The sequence below is a fragment of the Rhinatrema bivittatum genome, chromosome 4 (genome assembly GCF_901001135.1).
Source record: "Rhinatrema bivittatum chromosome 4, aRhiBiv1.1, whole genome shotgun sequence".
Taxonomy (NCBI): Eukaryota; Metazoa; Chordata; class Amphibia; order Gymnophiona; family Rhinatrematidae; genus Rhinatrema; species Rhinatrema bivittatum.
In genome coordinates this window covers 340,114,040-340,135,422 of record NC_042618.1, presented here as the reverse complement: position 1 = coordinate 340,135,422, position 21,383 = coordinate 340,114,040, and the positions used below count along the sequence as shown (strand labels likewise).

At 42.3% G+C, this 21,383-nt stretch overlaps 1 long non-coding RNA gene across 3 annotated transcripts; it reads right to left on the bottom strand.

Moving 5' to 3' along the window:
* Window positions 1-527: 527 nt before the first annotated feature.
* On the bottom strand, window positions 528-20,225 carry LOC115090880. 3 transcript variants are annotated; one of them, XR_003856538.1, is made up of 5 exons: window positions 20,048-20,225; window positions 14,703-15,349; window positions 9,409-9,652; window positions 3,009-3,171; window positions 528-1,520 (listed from the first exon to the last, which is right to left on the bottom strand). It is a non-coding gene; the product is annotated as an uncharacterized LOC115090880 (long non-coding RNA). The 3 variants fall into 3 exon arrangements; XR_003856537.1 differs by lacking the exon at window positions 14,703-15,349 and adding an exon at window positions 4,566-4,766; XR_003856536.1 differs by lacking the exon at window positions 14,703-15,349.
* Between the last annotated feature and the right edge of the window lie 1,158 nt (window positions 20,226-21,383).

Below are 21,383 nucleotides of genomic sequence, written 5' to 3'. Positions count from 1 at the left end.
AAGGCCTGGACCACGCCCCCGGGCCGGCACTATGCCCACGGTCCCGCCCCCGAAACACCACGCCCTGCCCCCGAAACGCCGCGTCATCGGGTCCCGCCCCCCCCGACACGCCCCCTTCCAAAAACCCCGGGACCTACGCACGTCCCGGGGGTCTGCGCGCACCGGCGGCCTATGGGCCGGCGTATCTTCTAAAATCCAGCGTACTTTTGTTTGCGCCTGGTGCGCAAACAAAAGTACGCGAACGCGCTCTTTTTAAAAATCTACCCCAAAATGTATTTCCAGTCTCTTTAAATAATTAAAAAAAAATCCGATGATAAGGGATTGAAATAGTAAATGACATTGTCAGGATGATCTTAGCATCCATAACTTGTTTATATTTTTAAAATTCTTCCATTTTACCAATAAAAATATAAGTACTGCCAAATGTACAGTACACAGTAGGAACAATAAATTGTGGAATTCCTCATAAAACAAATCTCAAAAGAAATATTTAGTTTGCAATCTCCTGAAAAAAGTAGTTTTTCTCCCCACAATCAGAACTGAAAGAGGTGATCCTGTTTTTAGTTGTCATGTCCATAAAATGTATTTCCAGTCTCTTTAAATAATTTTAAAAAATCCGATGATAAGGGATTGAAATAGTAAATGACATTGTCAGGATAATCTTAGCATCCATAACTTGTTTATATTTTTAAAATTCTTCCATTTTACCAATAAAAATATAAGTACTGCCAAATGTACAGTACACAGTAGGAACAATAAATTGTGGAATTCCTCATAAAACAAATCTCAAAAGAAATATTTAGTTTGCAATCTCCTGAAAAAAGTAGTTTTTCTCCCCACAATCAGAACTGAAAGAGGTGATCCTGTTTTTAGTTGTCATGTCCATAAAATGTATTTCCAGTCTCTTTAAATAATTAAAAAAAAATCCGATGATAAGGGATTGAAATAGTAAAGTGAAAAATGTAACTAGTGGAAGACAGAGATATAAAATTCATCCTTGGTTCCTCCACACAGTTTGTGTCTGCTTGTTCTTTTCTTTAGCTGTCATCAATGAAAATGTAAATATGGTTTTATTTGCAGTTATTCCAGTATCTTTAACATTTTTTTTATAGTTCTTGTATTTGGATGCTAAGTTAATGTTTGTTTTTTGTTTTGCGCAGTCATTTAGAAAGTAGCAGTCTCTTTTTTTGGGGGTCTAAAGACGGACTGTGGCAGACATCCCAACGAGACTCTGTTTTTTTGGGTTTGTTTTTTTTCCCCTCTCACCAGTTGTTTCTGTTGAATGGTGTTACTAAGGTGACTTTGAATGAGCTGACATAACAGTGGTGATTGGAGGACGGTGGTAGGGAGCTGGTTCTTTTGAGTGCCAGCCCATGCAGGTAGGACCAGCTGCTTCCTCGGAACATCTTCTTTGGGTCTTCATACATCCGGGGTTGGCTCAACCTTGATGAGCCTGTGTTTCTTATTAGCTCCGCAACAGTAGTAGCTGCAGGCGATTACAACCATCAGCAGCACGGCAACTAGGAAGAGGAACGGGAGAAGAGAGCAATTGATCAGCTTCTGTTTAACATGCAAAGAGAAACTCTGGTTTACTGGAAACAAACAGAGGTTAATTGCCATCAAAGCAGCAAGAAGAAGATGCTGCTGCCTGTGTTAACTTCATATTGGGGCATCTAGAGACAGAAATGTGAGAGGATAATTTCATTACTGCTGTCTCTGTTCAATAAACTCAAGCTGAAAGGGCTAGTGGGTGGGTGGGTAGGGGGCGGAAGGGGGCAGTTTTCACACTCTCCGCATGAGCCAAATCTGTAGGTGCCTTTTTTACTCAAGGACTCTGCATCACCTTTAAGTTTGTGGGCAAATGAGAGTCATTTTGAAATTTGTCATGGATATCAAGTACTCGGACACTTTCAACTGCTCTTGGTGCCAGGTAAGAACATCTTCGGAAAATAATGCACGTAGACTTGAAAATATAATCTAAACATGCTAGTTTTCTATCCTGTCCCAAACATTCTCCTCCCCTACCCCTCCAGAACACCTCCCCTAAATGAGGCTAATGGTACAAGCATTGTGGAACTTGCAGATAACCAGTGTACACATGGCAATCACTATTAGTCTGCATAAATGGCTTTGAAAGTTGCCCTCTAAAACACACAGAGTGGTGTCGGCAGTGTGTAATACACTCTGGTGCTCTTCAGGGCAGCTTTTCCTTTCTCTTTCTTTTGTGCCATTCCCACTGAACCTCGGGCATAAAATTTGGGCAGTGCCCATTGTATTGTGGATCTACCATCCATTTCTCCTTATATCACACCTGCTGCTGGTAGCCAGTTCCACAGTCCCTTTGTCTGAATTGTGGTGGGGGGAGAGGTGATAATTTTTTCTTCCATGCTAGTAACAGCCAAGTTCCACTCCGCTGGAAGAGGGGCAAGATCACTAAAGTTCCTGGGAGGCTAAATGTGGAACTTAATATCCCAGGAAGCTCATAGCATTATTCAGCGGGGGAGCTTTGGTTTAGAGTTTAATAAGAAAAAGGAGTTCATTAAATAAAGTCTAGACAAAATTGTAATGTGGCATAAGCATGATGTGTATGGAGGCCTTTACTTATTTCCCTAGCAAAATCTTGTGGTCGCAATGTTAATTCACGTGAATATGTAGAAATTAGGTCAACAATATATTGAACTAACTCATTACGTCTGTGACTAGCTTTCCCGAGCTATGCTCTCCAGGCTACTGAATTAGCCCCAGATGTACTGAGTTAGTCCATTAAAATGTTTTCACCTAGAACTAGTTTGACTGTTATTTCCCAAGAACATATTCATCCATGCAGACAAAATACCAAATCATATCAAAATCCAAGGCATCATCTAAACAGCAGACCTCACTGATCTATGAGAACATGTTCTTTGAATTGTTTCTTTGAAATTAAGTATATTTAATATCTGGTCCTTGGCGTGTAGGTGGCATGTGTCCCTTTAAACCCTTTCCTTAGTATCTGGAGCACTACTTACCAATGAACAGAAGAAGAACGGTAAACGCAATAATGTTGAAGAACCCTGACTCAGGGAGTTCCTGAATCTTACTCAGGAATTTCTGTCCAATCGTCTTCAGGTCTTGGGACAGGTTTTGGGAAGCCATTTCTATCCTGCTTACCAAATCTTGTATTTTATTATTCTAAAGAAGAAAAGAGAGAGAGAGGGTGATTTGTACTACATATTTAATTGCTGCTATAATGGTTGCATGAAGAACATTTAGGTACATGAATAGGTTGTTGAATTGAAATGGACCAGTTTTATTCTGTCCTAGCAATCCACATCCTGGGCCATGGCTTATGCCCCTTTTTTGTGACTGCAGGCCCCTTTTTGAAATGCAAGCTACCCTCACAAGAAAGAGACTCCTGGGGGGAGAGGGTTTGTTCTCATATCATTTTCTATGCAAAAATGGTGAGTAAGGATCTTGTTTCAAAACTCAGATTGCGATCACAAAAATGTGCTAAACCATCACTAAACACGAATTGGTTGATTTGTCCGTCATCGTGGTCCTTAAATCAGAATGCCTTAATGATATCAACACTGTGCTTCTGACACCACTTCGCTCTCCTGCCCTTCTTCCCCACAGACAAGCACTTCATTCGTTTGTATACACATCTTGAAATTAACACATGTACAGACACACAGATGCCACTAAATATTCTCGTCATATGTGTGTGTATGAATGTTACCTCCCTTCCCTCCTCCCTAGGATATCTTAATGCTTAAAGAAAGATAAAGTATGTAGGCCAACAAAAAATGTAAATCCCACATTGCAGTCATGGGAGATAGCAAACCATGTGCTGTTAGTCTTCAGTCTCCCTGTAGCAAGCGCTCAGAACGTCCTCAAGTTTTCCAAGCCCAGAAGATCACTGTAACATTGAAGCAGTGGGTGTTCCCCATATCCAGGGTTAAGAACATAAGAAAATGCCATACTGGGTCAGACCAAGGGTCCATCAAGCCCAGCATCCTGTTTCCAACAGTGGCCAATCCAGGCCATAAGAACCTGGCAAGTACCCAAAAACTAAGTCTATTCCATGTAACCATTGCTAATGGCAGTGGCTATTCTCTAAGTGAACTTAATAGCAGGTAATGGACTTCTCCTCCAAGAACTTATCCAATCCTTTTTTAAACACAGCTATACTAACTGCACGAACCACATCCTCTGGCAACAAATTCCAGAGTTTAATTGTGCATTGAGTAAAAAAGAACTTTCTCCAATTAGTTTTAAATGTGCCCCATGCTAACTTCATGAAATGCCCCCTAGTCCTCCTATTATCCGAAAGTGTAAATAACTGATTCACATCTACTCGTTCAAGACCTCTCATGATCTTAAAGACCTCGATCATATCCCCCCTCAGTCGTCTCTTGTCCAAGGTGAACAGCCCTAACCTCTTTAGTCTTTCCTCATAGGGGAGCTCTTCCATTCCCCTTATCATTTTGGTTGCCCTTCTCTGTACCTTCTCCATCACAATTATATCTTTTTCGAGATGCGGCGACCAGAATTGTACAAAAAGCCTAGAAAACTTGATAAATTACCATTTTAGTCGTACACTGAAACTGCTGAGAGCTGACAGTGACCCGAGGTATTTTCTGCCACCTAAAAGCAGAGCTGCTTCTTTTTCTTTTTCAAATGTTAAACACCTTCTTTCTTCTATCCACACTGGCAAAAAGCTCTTCTGACGTCCTGCTTGGAATTCTGGGCACCAATTAATAGTCACAAATTCTGAATTCTGTGCTCTAGAATATGCAGATCACTGTTAGTGAAATTTCACTCCAGCAGGCTGACATAGACGTTGAAGCTCCTTTACCAACTATAGACAGCATATCACCTGACTAAATATTTTACCAACTTCAACATTTGTCCTAAGCGGATCACAAAAATAATGAAACCTCAGATTTACATAGCGTAAACATCATAAAGCAATATCAAATGTAAGGCATTACATTATGACAGTAGGAGTTAAAAGTGCAGCAGTTTTTGAAAAGGCTGGACACTGTGATCCTGAGATCACTCAAGCAAGGGGGGAAATGCTTAAATAATTAGATTTTATATCGAAACATTGACTGAAAGTTTGTACAGATTGGTATGTTTTTTGGCTTCCAAGTCTGAAGAATTCAGAATTTCTTTTCCATATTTTGATATGTTGAAATCTGGATTTCCCTTTTAGATAGGATACCTAATGTGTTCTCTTCATAGCTGTGCAGATTTTTTTTTGTAGTGCATCAGAAACTATGCCAATTTTTCTAATGTACAAGTTTAAGGGGGTGGATAAATCAGTGGAAGTTAACACTTGGCCTGCCAGACAACCTTCAAGTTTTCTGTCATCTCTAATCTAACCAAATTGGTAGTGCAGTAATAATGGGAGATTTCAGTTACCCCAATATTGACTGGGTAAATGTAACATCAGGACATGCTAGAGAGAGAAAGTTCCTGGATGGAATAAATGACAATTTTATGGAGCAATTGGTTCTGGAACTTATGAGAGAGGGAGCAATTTTAGATCTAATTCTTAATGGAGCACAGGATTTGGTGAGAGAGGTAATGGTGCTGAGGCCAGTTGGCAATAGTAATCATATGATCAAATTTGAATTAATGACAGGAAGGGGGACAGTAAGTAAATCTATGGCTCTAGCGCTAAACTTTCAAAAGGGAAACTGATAAAATGAGAAAAATAGAAAAAAACTGAAAGGAGCAGCTACAAAGGTAAAAAGTGTGCAAGAGGCATGGACATGGTTTAAAAAAAACCAAACCATCCTAGAAGCACAGTCCAGATGTATTCCACACATTAAGAAAGGTGGAAGGAAGGCAAAATGATTCCCAGCATGGTTAAAAGGTGAGATGAAAGAAGCTATTTTAGCCAAAAGATCTTTATTCAAAAATTGGAAGAAGGATCCAACAGAAGAAAATAGGATAAAGCATAAGCGCTGGCAAGTTAAATGTAAGACATTGATAAGACAGGCTAAGAGAGAATTTGAAAAGAAGTTGACCGTAGAAGCAAAATCTCACAGTAAAAACCTTAAAAAAATATATCCGAAGCAGAAAGCCTGCAAGGGAGTCAGTTGGACCGTTAAATAATCGAGGGATTAAAGGGGCACTTAGAGAAGATAAGGCCATAGCGGAAAGATTAAACTATTTCTTTGCTTCAGTGTTTACTAAAGAGGATGTTAGGGAGATGCCAAATCACGGTGAACCTAGACGATGTGGTAGGCCTGATTGAGAAACTGAAGAGTAGTAAATCACCTGGAGTGGATGGTATACACCCCAGGGTTCTGAAGGAACTCAAAAATGAAATTTCAGACGTATTAGTAAAAATTTGTAACCTATCATTAAAATCATCCATTGTACCTGAAGACTGGAGGGTGGCTAATGAAACCCCAATATTTAAAAAGGGCTCCAGGGGCGATCCGGGAAACTACAGACCAGTTAGCCTGACTTCAGTGCCAGGAAAAATAGTGGAAAGTGTTCTAAAGATCAAAATCACAGAACATCTAGAAACATCTAGAACATCTGGAACAGAGTCAGCATGGCTTTACCCAAGGCAAGTCTTGCCTCACAAATCTTCACTTTTTTGAAGGGGTTAATAAACATGTAGATATAGTATATAATGGATGTAGTGTATTTGGATTTTCAGAAGGCATTTGACAAAGTTCCTCATGAGAGGCTTCTAAGAAAAGTAAAAAGTCATAGAATAGGTGGCGATGTCCTTTCGTGGATTACAAACTGGTTAAAAGACAGTAAACAGAGTAGGATTAAATGGTCAATTTTCTCAGTGGAAAAGGGTATACAGTGGTGTGCCTCAGGGATCTGTACTAGGACCCGTTCTTTTCAATATATTTATAAAATGATCTGGAAAAGAATACGACGAGTGAGGTAATCAAATTTTGCAGATGATACAAAATTATTCAGAGTAGTTGAATCACAAGCAGATTGTGATAAATTGCAGTACTTTGTGAGACTGGAAAATTGGGCATCCAAATGGCAGATGAAATTTAATGTGGACAAATGCAAGGTGATGCATATAGGGAAAAATAACCCATGCTATAGTTACTAGGGATGTGAATCGTTTTTTGACGATTTAAAATATCGTCCGATATATTTTAAATCGTCAAAAAATCGTTAGGGCCACGATATAATACCAATTCCCCCGATTTATCGTTAAAAAATCATAAATCGGGGGAAGGGGGAGGGCAGGAAAACCGGCACACTAAAACCCCCTAAAACCCACCCCCGACCCTTTAAATTAAATCCCCCACCCTCCCGAACCCCCCCAATGCTTTAAATTACCTGGGGATCCGGCGGTGGTCCAGAACGGCGGCGGTCCGGAACGGCCCCCTCAATAGAATCGTGTTGTCTTCAGCCGGCGCCATTTTTCAAAATGGCCACCGCAAAATGGCGGCGGCCATAGACAAAAACGATTCGACGCAGGAGGTCGTTCCGGACCCCCGCTGGACTTTTGGCAAGTCTTGTGGGGGTCAGGAGGCCCCCCCAAGCTGGCCAAAATTTTCCTGGGAGTCCAGCGGGGTTCCGGGAGCGATTTCTTGCCGCGAATCGTTTTCGTACGGAAAATGGTGCCGGCAGGAGATCGACTGCAGGAGGTCGTTCAGCGGCGGTCCGGAACCCCCACTGAACGACCTCCTGCAGTCGATCTCCTGCCGGCGCCATTTTCCGTACGAAAACGATTCGCGGCAAGAAATCGCTCCCGGAACCCCGCTGGACTCCCAGGAAAATTTTGGCCAGCTTGGGGGGGCCTCCTGACCCCCACAAGACTTGCCAAAAGTCCAGCGGGGGTCCGGAATGACCTCCTGCGTCGAATCGTTTTTGTCTATGGCCGCCGCCATTTTGCGGCGGCCATTTTGAAAAATGGCGCCGGCTGAAGACAACACGATTCTATTGAGGGGGCCGTTCCGGACCGCCGCCGTTCTGGACCACCGCTGGATCCCCAGGTAATTTAAAGCATTGGGGGGGGGGGTTCGGGAGGTTGGGGGATTTAATTTAAAGGGTCGGGGTGGGTTTTAGGGGGGTTTAGTGTGCCGGCTCACGATTTTAACGATTTTTCACGATAGTTTACACACCCAAATGGCAACAATACGATTCCCTCCCCCTCCCAGCCGAAATCGATCGTTAAGACGATCGAGGACACGATTCACATCTCTAATAGTTACACAATGTTCGGTTCCATATTAGGAGCTACCGTCCAGGAAAGAGATCTAGGCATCATAGTGGATAATACTTTGAAATTGTTGGCTCTGTGTGCTGTGGCAGTCAAGAAAGCAAACAGAATGTTAGGAATTATTAGGAAGGGAATGGTGAATAAAATGGAGGAGACCATGGTGAGACCACACCATGAATACTATGTACAATTCTGGTTGCTGCATCTCAAGAAAGATATAGTTTTGATGGAGAAGGTACAGAGAAGGGAGACCAAAATGATAAAGGGGATGGAACAGCTCCCCTATGAGAAAAGACTAAAGAGGTTAGGAATTTTCAGCTTGGAGAAGAGACGGCTAAGGAGGGATATGATCTAGATCTTTAAAATCATGAGAGGTCTAGAACGGGTAAATGTGAATCTGTTATTTAGTCTTTCGGATAATAGAAGAACTAGGTGGCACTCCATGAAGGTAGCATGTGCACATTTAAAACTAATAGAAGAAAATTCTTTTTTTCACTCAACGCACAATTAAACTCTGGAATTTGTTGCCAGGGGATGTGGTTAGTGCAGTTAATGTAGCTGGGTTTTAAAAAAGGTTTGGATAAGTTCTTGGAGGAGAAGTCCATTACCTGCTATTAATTAAGTGGACTTAGAAAATAGCCACTACTATTACTGGCATCAATAGCGTGGGATATTCTTAGTTTTTGGGTATTTGCCAGGTACTTATAGCCTGGATTGGTCACTGTTAGAAACAGGATGCTGGGCTTGATGGAGCCTTGATCTAACCCAGTATGGCAATTTATGTTCTTATGTTCTAATCTCGATACCTGTGACTGGCTACCATTTCAGACTTGTGAAATATTGTAACGAACTGGCTAAGAACAATTGCAAAGAGTTCACTGTAAATAGTTTTATCCAGGATCCAGTAAGTGGCCAATGAAATTGTCAGTCAAAGAATCAATTGAATTAAATAATCAGATCTAATTAACAAAATTAAACATTCAAGTGACGAAAAAATCCTAATGTTTAAAGTAACACTCCCAGTCCCCAAATTAAGAAACTCCCTTGACTGATTGTACAGTCAGTGCTCTTAGATATTTCTTGAAATGGAAAGACTCACAGTCATTGGTTTCCACTGGACACTGTCCTGTGGGAGAGTAAACATGTCGCCAAATAATGCTACTTCATTTACTGGCCAACTGCCAGTCGACCACCTTGGTTTGACATACCTGCCTTTCACTGCCTTTAAATGCTACGGTGCCCCGCTGACCGATTTGTCAGCTGACCTCTTGACATGCTATCTCTGCAACTTAGGGCATCCACATGCACCCCTGTTGCAGCTCCTTGTCCGAGCAGGTGGGCCTTTCCTCTCCTGGATCCACTCCTTTGGTAGTTTGTTGCTTGGGAAAGGATGCAGTTTTAGCCAGCTTCACGGCTCTTGCTTTTTGGTTCTTGCTGCTCGCTTCCAGATCGCTGGAAAAAAAATGAAAGTATTGGAGACTGCTGCCCTGTCAGCTCACTAACCACCAACTGCCACAGCCAGAATATCATCTGGGTTTTGGTTTGGTTTTTGAAAAGTATTTCAAGATTGCATTACCTGACACACAGCAGGATCTTGCACTGGCTTATAAAGGGAAGAGGGGAAATAATTAAAATGAGTGGCCAAATTTTGCATTGCAGTATATTGCAAACTTTGTTCCTAGAATTTTTTTTTATCTTGCATCCCAGAAAAAGTCGACACATCCATTCTATGAGCCCAATAATAGCATATGGCTTTGGTGCATTATATAGAGTAGGCCTGATTGACCTACGGACCATCTGAAAAATTATGTAGGGTAGGCCTGATTGACCTACGGACCATCTGAAAAATGTATCCAGAAATTGTTTCTGGAAGCACTTGTAATTGTGGCGTAAACTGGCATGTGCAAGTTACTGGATGGACTTGCAAAGAACAGCATGAGATGGGAAGAAGCAGAAGGACACTGGAGTATGAAAATAGAAATAAACAGAGGATTACATCAGGAAGGAAGCAAAGGGTTGATGTGTTACTGATGTCCTGTTGCGGTTTAATGTAATATATCAATTTGTAGTGTCACTCCAGCATTATATATCGCAACATCCTCATGCATGCAGAGAAGTCCTGTTCTCAAAGGCTATCTTAAAAAAGCTATTTAAGTTGGCTTCAAATTTAGGAGCTCACAAAAACTCCTAAACCCAGAGAGTAACCACAAAAAATGTGTTTAACAGCATAATGTGAGGATGGAATTCAGGAGAGCCAACCACAGATCTCTGCCCATAAGAACATAAGAACATAAGAAAATGCCATACTGGGTCAGACCAAGGGTCCATCAAGCCCAGCATCCTGTTTCCAACAGTGGCCAATCCAGGCCATAAGAACCTGGCAAGTACCCAAAAACTAAGTCTATTCCATGTAACCATTGCTAATGGCAGTGGCTATTCTCTAAGTGAACTTAATAGCAGGTAATGGACTTCTCCTCCAAGAACTTATCCAATCCTTTTTTAAACACAGCTATACTTACTGCACGAACCACATTCTCTGGCAACAAATTCCAGAGTTTAATTGTGCGTTGAGTAAAAAAGAACTTTCTCCGATTAGTTTTAAATGTGCCCCATGCTAACTTCATGGAGTGTCCCCTAGTCTTTCTACTATCCGAAAGAGTAAATAACCGATTCACATCTACCCGTTCTAGACCTCTCATGATTTTAAACACCTCTATCATATCCCCCCTCAGTCGTCTCTTCTCCAAGCTGAAAAGTCCTAACCTCTTTAGTCTTTCCTCATAGGGGAGTTGTTCCATTCCCCTTATCATTTTGGTAGCCCTTCTCTGTACCTTCTCCATCGCAATTATATCTTTTTTGAGATGCGGCGACCAGAATTGTACACAGTATTCAAGGTGCGGTCTCACCATGGAGCGATACAGAGGCATTATGACATTTTCCGTTTTATTCATCATTCCTTTTCTAATAATTCCCAACATTCTGTTTGCTTTTTTGACTGCCGCAGCACACTGAACCGACGATTTCAATGTGTTATCCACTATGACACCTAGATCTCTTTCTTGGGTTGTAGCACCTAATATGGAACCCAACATCGTGTAATTATAGCATGGGTTATTTTTCCCTATATGCATCACCTTGCACTTATCCACATTAAATTTCATCTGCCATTTGGATGCCCAATTTTCCAGTCTCACAAGGTCTTCCTGCAATTTATCACAATCTGCTTGTGATTTAACTACTCTGAACAATTTCGTGTCATCTGCAAATTTGATTATCTCACTCGTCGTATTTCTTTCCAGATCATTTATAAATATATTGAACAGTAAGGGTCCCAATACAGATCCCTGAGGCACTCCACTGTCCACTCCCTTCCACTGAGAAAATTGCCCATTTAATCCTACTCTCTGTTTCCTGTCTTTTAGCCAGTTTGCAATCCACGAAAGGACATCGCCACCTATCCCATGACTTTTTACTTTTCCTAGAAGCCTCTCATGAGGAACTTTGTCAAACGCCTTCTGAAAATCCAAGTATACTATATCTACCGGTTCACCTTTATCCACATGTTTATTAACTCCTTCAAAAAAGTGAAGCAGATTTGTGAGGCAAGACTTGCCCTGGGTAAAGCCATGCTGACTTTGTTCCATTAAACCATGTCTTTCTATATGTTCTGTGATTTTGATGTTTAGAACACTTTCCACTATTTTTCCTGGCACTGAAGTCAGGCTAACCGGTCTGTAGTTTCCCGGATCGCCCCTGGAGCCCTTTTTAAATATTGGGGTTACATTTGCTATCCTCCAGTCTTCAGGTACAATGGATGATTTTAATGATAAGTTACAAATTTTTACTAATAGGTCTGAAATTTCATTTTTTAGTTCCTTCAGAACTCTGGGGTGAATACCATCCGGTCCAGGTGATTTACTACTCTTCAGTTTGTCAATCAGGCCTAGCACATCTTCTAGGTTCACCGTGATTTGATTCAGTCCATCTGAATCATTACCCATGAAAACCTTCTCCATTACGGGTACCTCCCCAACATCCTCTTCAGTAAACTTAAATCATCGGGGTGTGATCTTTGATTTATCTATAGCAGTCTGTCATTTTATAGTTTCCAACATGTCCTTCATTTCTACATGCGTGTCTGGGCACCAGAAAGTTTTAAAACTTATCCTAAAGTACTTACTGGGCAGCAGTGGAAAGCCAGAGAGAGATTGCAACTTTCTTTCCTGCGACTAATCCCACACCAAAAGCACCCGGGAACTCTTTAGAGTTTTATTGCCAATTTTGCTAGGCTGCGCGCTGGCTCTCTACTAGTTTGAAAACTTTGGAAACGCATGGAAGGAGAATCTGCAAACTGATCTTATTTCATTTCTTACTAAGCAGGCGGCCTAACCTCAGGATTAGTAGAGGAAGGTGTTATGGATTAACCAAAACCTTTTCTAAGCCCTCTTAACAAAGGCTCTTCCAGTCTTGTTTATGTATCTCTTATTCCAGAGCATTCAAGGTTGTCTTGTCATTTTTTTTTTTTTTTCCTATTGAGCGTTCTGGGCAATAAATCCCAGAATGCTTTAGGCAGTTAGAAAACATGCTGCTCTTCAATGATTTGGAACTAATTGGTCATTTTGGTTGCTACCCTATGCGGATTTAAATTTGTGGTAATCTCCACATGTGCCATTTTGAGCTATGCTCTGGATGGGAGGTCACTTTGTTAAAATGAAGTTGTATGTGTGGGTGTGTTGCTCGGTGATTTCAGAGGATTTGAAATCTTCGGTGGTGCAAGAAACGCCATTGCATTGCTGTCACACAAAGCAAAAGGACCGATTAAATAAATCAATTAAAATGAAATGGCTACAGCTGGATGGGGTTCCAATGGCAAAAACTTTCAGTGCTTGCTTTTTTTTTTTTTTTAAACACACCAACTTGTTGCAGGAATGTAAATAGAATGAGTTAATCCTATAAAGTCAGCACAGTGTGCATTTGAGACAGTGTCTGCTTCCAGACCTTGAGGTCTGCCAACAGGTCTAGCTTTCATTATATATCCCAATTGCTATTTGTCAGGTATATGTACAGCATGTACATTACAATCCCAACACCATTGTCAGTTTTAATAACTTTCTATAAATAACTTTTTTTTAAAGTCTTCTCAAGCGTGGGCCCTGAAGCAGCATGGATCACAGTGAAACATGGCCTTGTTGGCGTTCTTTCGTTAAAGATTTTGACTTTCTTGGGCCGGGATAAAGCCGTCTGTCCAGATGCTTATAAAGTCTCTTTTGAAGGCATTGAAGTATCGAAGAAATTCGATATTTCCCTGAAAACTACAAAATTTTAAATTTTGTATTGGTGCAGTCTCAGGTTTTCCCTTTCCACATTCCTTAAAAACAGTACTTTATCTTGTTTAGTTTTTTCTCAAAACCTTAATTTTTTTTTTTTTACAATTGTTAAATTTACTTATAGAAAGGTTATTAAATTGACATTGGTATTCTAGCTGTTTGGATTGGTGGCATTATGTACATTAGACATGAGATTTAAGGAACCCGGTAATTTGTGTATTTTGTTGTTTTGAAAACCGGACCTGGTGGGTAGACCTTGGAGACCACTTAGAGGAGCTAGTGTATCTTGATATTTATTTCAGCACCTTTTATCTGATCTATTATCTGGAAACTCCCAATATCTTGAAAATCATAGCCCCCAGGTCATGTTCCCTTATCTAGATACATGTTTGACCCCCAAATATAACCTCCTTTAGATTCCCCAGCTGCAGATACTTTTCCCTTTCTCTCCTGACATGCTCCCTTCCCTCCCGCCACCTCTCCATCCCCATGGCCGGGCCTAACAAGACTCTTTCAGCCACACGTTTGTCATACCCTCTCCTTTGGCGCCTCTCCCTCCTGTCTGGTTCACAGTCTCAGATCAAGTGTTTGAACCGCATGTGGCTCCATAGTACACTGGGGATCCTCGACTAATATACTGCGACTGTTTGATTTAAAATCTGTTGTAGCCCACATTGGTGAAAGGCAGAATATCAAATCTCTCTCTCTCTCTCTATATATATATATATATATATATGACACATATGTGTGTGTGTGTATAGCTGTTAAATGACTTGGTGTTATTTCAGTAATTAGACCAAGGGTGTTTGTGTTATAGGATTAGACCACAGACACAAAGTAATGCCTCCCATCAGAAAGCTTCCAATTATGTTGTAACCTAGTTGATTGCACTTAATTATTATTACTTTTTTAAAATTCCTTTGTTTATCAGTTTGACATGTATCGAAAACTAATTTTGTGTAGTCCGATCCAGTGGCTTAGTGGCCAGTACTACCTGTTGCCATTCAGAGGGACCCAGATTCGATTCCTGACTTAAGAACATAAAAGGCTATCATACTGGGTCAGACTGAAGGTCCATCAAGCCCAGCATCCTGTTTCCAACAGTGGCCAATCCAGGTCGCAAGCACCTGGCAGGATCCCAAACAGTAAATAGATCCCATGCTGCTTCTACTCACCCCAGACTATGGCCATTCGCAGCCTCCAGGGAGAGGGAGTTATAGTCCTTGTGCAACAGCAGCACCTAGTGGCCAGATTTAGGACCCATGATTGCCCAGGCACCTGGTCCCCAGCCGAGGACCTTCGCTGCAATAACTGGTCCACAGTTAGTTGAGAGGAGATATAAAATAGTCACGAATGAAGGTTCATGGTGCCAGATCCCAGCCCTGGTTCCATCTGAGCAGGAGGAACCTGCCAGGGTCAAAATGAAGAGAATTCTTCCATCTTCGTCTCCATTCTAATTCTCCGACCCTTACAATAAACAAGAAGGCTGGAAGGGACTCGCTGGTATCTGCTGTCAAGCCCTTCTTTTGCAGAATCCAAATGGCAATTCCTTTTCTTGAGCCTGCCTGTTTTCACATAAGTTAGTGTGCATTCTGGAACTCCAACAACGACTCTTTCTTCCTATTTTCCAGACATATGTTTTGAATTGAAGGAGGTTTTTTGTTTTTTTTTTTCTTCCTCTTCACTATTGGAAGAGCTGCGAGCCAACTCTCTCCCCGCTCTCCTTGCCAGGAAAACTCTGACCGTTTCTTCATCCGCTGTTCACCAGATCTGATTTTTTTTTTCTTTTCTCGTTTGAAAGCCACCTTGCAAGTGTTTCAGACTAATAAGAGAGAGAGAGAGATTCAGAAACAGAGGGTGGAGACCCTGACGGGGAGAGGTTACCTATGTTCAGAATTCAAACTTAAATGCTAGCGAAACAAACCCACTAATTAAAGTAGTGTAGTGTTGTGCTGAGGATACTCAGATGACAGAAGAAGGAGCACCACCCCTTCCAGTTTAACAGGATCAAAAGAGAGAGGCACCAGAGACAGGGATGTGCAGGCAGGCTTGGTTTCATGGCGTAGTAAGGCTTAAGAAAAAAGAAAGCCAGAAATGGCAAACCTGACACAGAAAATCTCTTGTGCGAGTAGTTCAGCAGAAACCAAATTTATTTTAAACACCGAAGCGTATTTCTTATTCCCTTTGTGGTGCGGTACAAGAGGCTGTGCCATGGCTGTGGGGTTTCCCACCACAAGAGACATTTAAACACAGAGAGGTCGATGTTCAAACCTGGATAAATCTTTGTTTTTACAAACGCCCTCCTCCCCCCAGTTCAGCAGGCAGATAATTTACCTGCATAAGAAGAGGTGGAGTTTGGAGGGCCCAGCAAAGCTTTAGCCAGACTGCATTAGATATTCAGCGCTGTCTGGCTCAAGATATCCAGACAAGCCTGATTGGGGTGAAGGCCAGGCCTAACCTCAACCAGATAACTTTATTCGGGTATATTCAGCAGCACTGTTAGCTGGATAAGTGCCACCAGATATCCGGGTAGAGCAGGGGTGGGCAATTCCGGTCCTCGAGGGCTGCAAACCGGTTGGGTTTGCAGGATATCCCTAATGAATATGCATGAAAAAGATTTACATATGACTGAGGCAGAGTGCATGCAAATCTCTCTTGTGCATATTCATTAGGGATATCCTGAAAACCCGACCGGTTTGCGGCCCTCGAGGACTAGAATTGCCCATCCCTGGGGTAGAGTTAGCCAAATCAAGTGTTAGGGTTTAGCTTCTGCTGCTCTCCATGCCACTGGATATTGGGCTCAGGGAAGATTAAGTAACAAGGGGGGCCACATAGCATCTGATGGGGAAGGGAGTGGAAGTTGTGTCTTAATATTTCACAGCTCCATGCTCTAGCCACAGCAATTCATGCAAGCTGGCATAAAGGGCAGCGTCTGACTCTATTTTGTCCTCCAAGGGCTATTCTGCTTAATGGCTATTCCGCGTCAGCTCCATGTCTCACCCCCAAGATGCTTTTGTTTCTGTATCCCAAAATGTATCTCTTCATTAGGAGCCATAGGAACATGTGCTCAGCCTTGTTAGAGAGAATTTGAGCAAATTCACATCAAAGGAAACACTGTGACATCAGCCTTGATTGCTACTGTCACGTTTTTAACTATTGGGCTTATAAGGGAGTTGTATGTCCACAGAGGCGAAAGATGCACAAATCTGTCAGAATCCTAGCAAAGCACATTGGGTCAAGCAGGATCGTGGCCTGGGACGTACAGGAGGGTGTTTTTCTTTTTGTCCCGGTTTAGCTGCAGTTGGCTGAAACTCTTATTTTGTTTCTGTTCTTTTTAACTGGCATTTCTTTAGGGCGAGCAGCAGCCAAGGACAGCAGAGAGCAAACAGTCGGAAACGCACCATGATTCCTGTAACGCTGTAAAAGGCATTTTTAGTCAATGAAAGAAACTAAAGCTCTGTTGATTACAGAAATTGAAGTTCTAAACTTATACGGTCCCTTTGCCTGTTCTGGGCCATAGTAGTGAAACCGTGTTAGTGACCTACTGTAAAAATGTTCTCAGGGCTTTTATATATATATATATAATAAAATATACAATACTGAGAAAAGGTTTGTGAACTGCCTAGGATGATCTACATTTTAGCACAATTTATTTTCAAAACATGAATAGGTCCTAATCTAAACCCTGATAAAAGAGACAGGTAACCCTATTCAACAACTCAGACAAAAAGGGAGATATTTTGAATATTTATTCAGCAAAAAGATTAAACAATGCACCTTTGTGTGAAAAAGTCTGCGAGCCCTTCATTCAATAGCTGGTGGCACCACCTTTTGATCAGCAATAACTTCAATTAAACATTTCCTGTAACTGCTGATCAGTCTCGCACATCGACCCTCAAGGAATTTTGGCCATTCTTCCACCTATAATGTTTCAACTTCCATTTTGTGACACATGGGGGCTTCCTTGCATGAACAGCTCACTTCAGGTCTTGCCACAACTCTGATAAGTAGATTATCGAAAATTCATTCCTCCTGGTGTTAAATTTGTCTCTTTCCAAACCATTACAGAAGAAAAGCAAAAATGCGGTCCCCTGTGTGCCGACAGTAAAATCCTCTGGGAGGGGAGGAATCTACCCTAACTGGTTTGCATTATTAACATTACACAGACACTGTATAATGAGGTCAGGGTGAGTGTTTATTCACTTTACTGCCCTTGATTCTAGACCGTAAGCACTAGAAGGCTACCAGTCCTACCTCTTTATCCTCTCTGTTGTGTGGGATTGGCATACATAGGTGCCCGCAGCAGAATTGATGCTTTCTGCTTTTCAGCACAATGGTTTTTCTTTCCCCGTTTTGCTCCCAATAAAAGTAGGGATTTTTTTTTGTTTACTTTGGGAGAGCGCTGACGGCTGAAATCCGCATTTACAAAGTATGCTCGGGCTTCGGCCATAATTTTTCGAAGCAGATGTGCACGCGTAAATCTGCTTTGAAAATTGGCAGGCGCACACGCATGGGAGCAGGTGTGTTTACACCCGTGTTTGCATGTGTACTTTCGATTTATAGAAAGCGCGCATGGAAATGGTTTTCCACGCCCTGGCTCTCTTTCAGGTACCTGTACCTCTCCCCCGGGGGTAACTTTCTATAGGCCTGTGCACGTGTGCAAAATAACATGTTATTCACACACGTGCTTTGGAAAATCCACTCCTCAATGAGTAATTTACTGGTGGTTATAGTACCTCTTATTGTTGTACATAGATGTTATCCACAAACCTTTTTAAGGGGGGGGGGGTCGTAATCCCGCTGCCCACCTTGGTGTAAATTCCACAGGAAGGTTTTACTCCTGGGGTTTGCCCCTAAGAATCAAAACAAAAACCTCACAGGTAGTTTTGCTTTGATTATTGCCCCAGGAAAGAATTCCCGCAGAGATTTGTGCCTGGTTTCTCTGCGGTTGCATATTTTTTTTCAGCCAAAGCCATGCCCGACGTTGCCCCCCCTGACTTAACCCCCAACCGCACGGAATACCTTTGAATGCGAGTAAAATGTAACACGAGTGCTCAAAAAAAGAAGGCACCTAATTGTATCCGCGGAGAGGGTGAGCAATTTTCCAAAAGCCCACGTCTGTGGATCAAATGCTTTAACCCACAGAAACAGCTTTGAAAATTGCTCTCTTTGGGGATAATTTTGTAACGCCCTGCATCAGTTTTAAATCAAATATGCGCACAAGTTCAATTTTTAAAGGGAAAGCACACGCATTCTCTCACCCGTTGAACATTGGGCAACAAAATGACCCACCCACAATTACACCTGCTAATTTCTGCGCAGACATTTTTCGGGGAGAATTTTTATGCTCGTGCTTTTTTTGAAAAATTGAAAACTAAGCACGCAAGTCAAACCCCTCCCCGGCGCTGCTCGCGGGAATGCCTCTGCTCGCTGCCAGTAAGCTTCCGCGGATAAAGCGCTGTTTAACCCATGGAAGTGCCTTTGAAAGTTCCCTTCCCTGTGCCCGCAGTAGCTGGAGCGCTAAAAAAAACAAAACATCCACACACATTTGGAGTCAAAGTGGGGGGCGGATGGAGGGGCCATCCTAATATAGCCTTAGTAGAAACAGGAAAGCCCGGTGTGTATCGGCGTGACAGCACCCCAAAATAACCAGCAAGGTTTTGGGTTTTTTTTTTCCCCTTCCAACTTTTGTCCGTCTTTTGCCAGGTAATTTCTTTTAGCACTGACCTTGGTATCAGGCCTTTTGGGCCTGCTTTTATAAAGAAGTGCTAGCATGGAGAAGCTTACCTGGGAAAGAGGTGTCAGGCGTGTTATATATTGTCTGCCTTTCTTGATAATGAACAGTTAATCGATATTAGACCCCTCCCCCCTCGAACTCTTATCTCTTATTAATTCATCGGAATTGTGGCTGAAACTTTTTTTTTTTTCTCACTGCTGGAGGAGCAGTTTAGTTATGGACGATTTGTGCAGTCCGTGGGGGTTCGAGTTGTTTTGTAGTGGGCTTTAATACTAGCATTTGTCCTGTATTTGATACTATAGGCTTTTTACTGCAGGAGCAACAGCATGTTGAAATATCGAGTATTATGCATGAATGCTAACTGGGACTTATTTTACTAATCTTGTTACTCTCCTTGTGTTGAAATCTTGTTATACTTCTTGGGAAATCAATAACAAACGGAATAAAAATGCTGAAACGGAGCTCATGCCGCAGCTGAAGGGGGCTGCTGCTCTGCTTTTGCCAGCACTCGTTCCGTTTAAAGCCCCCACAGTTCAACAAACAACATTATAGCCTCCAGCAAATCCGTTTTAATCTGATCACAGCTGAAACTTTTCTCTTCTTTAGGCTGGTTCTGAAAGTAGCAGCTTCCCTTCCCCTCTCTGTGATGTCTAGCAACCTTAACACTCCTAACTTGTTGCGATGGAGCACCAAAGAGACAGGAAAGATGTTATCGTATGCAGGAGAGCTAGCCATGAGATGCTGCAGAGGATTAGTGAAGGTGGACAAAGAAAAGATCCTTACCCCGGGAGCAGTGTTTGTCCTTCTGCACTGCGCACTCTTTTTTTTTTTCACATACTGTAGGCCCCCATTTTGCCCCTTTCTCTGGCTGCTCTGTGTGTGTGTGCGCGCCTCTCTCGTTCTCTCTCTCTCTCTCTCTCTCTTCTGGGTTTGCTGCTGACAGCCAGCTGCTGACTCTGCCTCAGTGGCTTTTTGTTTTTTGGAGCTTGTGGAGATCCGAGGTTTCATGTTACATATTCCTTGGGCAGGGAAGGAGGCGGGGAAGGGGGGGGCATGAAGGCAGAACTGAGCAGCTGGTGCATCTGCTTCCCAGAGCTCTGGGTGGCACCACTTTAATGGCAAAGCTTTTCTTTTTCCTTTCTATAACATTAAATTTTGCACAAATAATTGCTACGTTTTTCTAATCTAGCCGTGCAGTGTCCATGTTAAGAGTATGAGTTGCTAAAGAAAATAGGTTGTGGCTGTATAGTAATTTTGTGTTTTTGGGTAACACCTTTCTTCAAACCAGATTGCAACACACTTGTACAATAGATATTCAGCAAAGCCAAGCACAAAAGTTGTGTTGGTCTTGCTCCTCCTCCAGTTAAAGAAAGAGCAGTGTCAACCTCTTACCCCTCTCTCACCCAAAACAGAATCTGCATCAGCCTCACTTCCCTCTCCCCTGAACAAAGGCTCACTCTCCTGTCCACAAAGGCTTAATCTATGTGTCGTCGTCCCCCCCCACCTCCCAAACAAGGAAAATCAAAACAGTTTCCCCTGTTCATACTCCAGATCAGTCCAAACAAGTGGGCTTTGCATCTCTACCAGCAGATGGAGGCAGAGAACAAAAACTTTGAGGCACTGCTACATAACTGAGTGCGCCACCTGCAGTCCCTCAGTATTTCTCTGTCTCCAGCAGATGGTAAAGGTGCAAACCTGTAGTCTGGTTAGAGTAGTTTAAAATTTAAAAAAAAAAAAAAAAAAAAGTTTAGAAACAGAATAATCTTCTGGAGCTCCCTGAGGTGTTTGGAAATTTGTGGACCATCCTAAAGGTGGAGCCAGGCGAGTGCGGGGTTGGTGATCCCTGGACTGTTTTTGCCTACATCATCTCGGGGGGTCTTATAGCCAGGGGTCCTTGCTCCATCTTATCCTCAAAGAGCCTCTTCCCCTTTTGGTGGCCAGCAACGGGAAAGTATTTGGTTTTACTTTTCCTTTCTTTGTCAGTGGCTCCTTTAAAAAAAAAAAAAAAAATTAGATCGGGAGCTAGCCGAACTGTTGTGAGCAGGGTAGCAGCGGGGCTCCACTTGTGTGGAGGAAGAGTTGTGCTGTTTGCCCGAAGTTGCTGATGGTTCCGAGGTGA